At 43.9% G+C, this 360-nt stretch overlaps 1 non-coding gene across 1 annotated transcript; it reads left to right on the top strand.

The window, feature by feature from the left end:
- The first annotated feature begins 73 nt into the window (after positions 1-73).
- trnaq-cug lies at positions 74-145 on the top strand. The gene has a single exon. It is a non-coding gene; the product is annotated as a tRNA-Gln (tRNA).
- The last annotated feature ends 215 nt before the right edge of the window (positions 146-360 follow it).

The following is a 360-nucleotide window of genomic DNA, read 5'->3' on the forward strand; positions in this document are numbered from 1 at the left end:
AAAATTGTTATATTTATTGCTGAATGCCAGGGACCCGAATGGCGAGGCTGCAGCCTCAAGGGTAGGGAAAAAAGGTTCCATGGTGTAATGGTTAGCACTCTGGACTCTGAATCCAGTGATCTGAGTTCAAATCTTGGTGGAACCTGTTTTTAAGCCACAGCACAGATGAAAAAGATCAACCTTTCAACTTTCCACAACTAGTTTAAAGTAAGCTTAGAGGTTTAATGTCCTTGGTCCATGTCCAAGAAATGCTTTTACTAACCTAGCACTGGCGAGACATTCCCCGGAGTCCTTATGTTCTTTTTCCCCCAGCATGTTTCCTTGGATCAGGGAGGCTCCAAAATCATGTTTGCAGCTGTC

Source organism: Etheostoma cragini, unplaced genomic scaffold (genome assembly GCF_013103735.1).
Source record: "Etheostoma cragini isolate CJK2018 unplaced genomic scaffold, CSU_Ecrag_1.0 ScbMSFa_1221, whole genome shotgun sequence".
In the NCBI taxonomy this organism is placed as follows: domain Eukaryota; kingdom Metazoa; phylum Chordata; class Actinopteri; order Perciformes; family Percidae; genus Etheostoma; species Etheostoma cragini.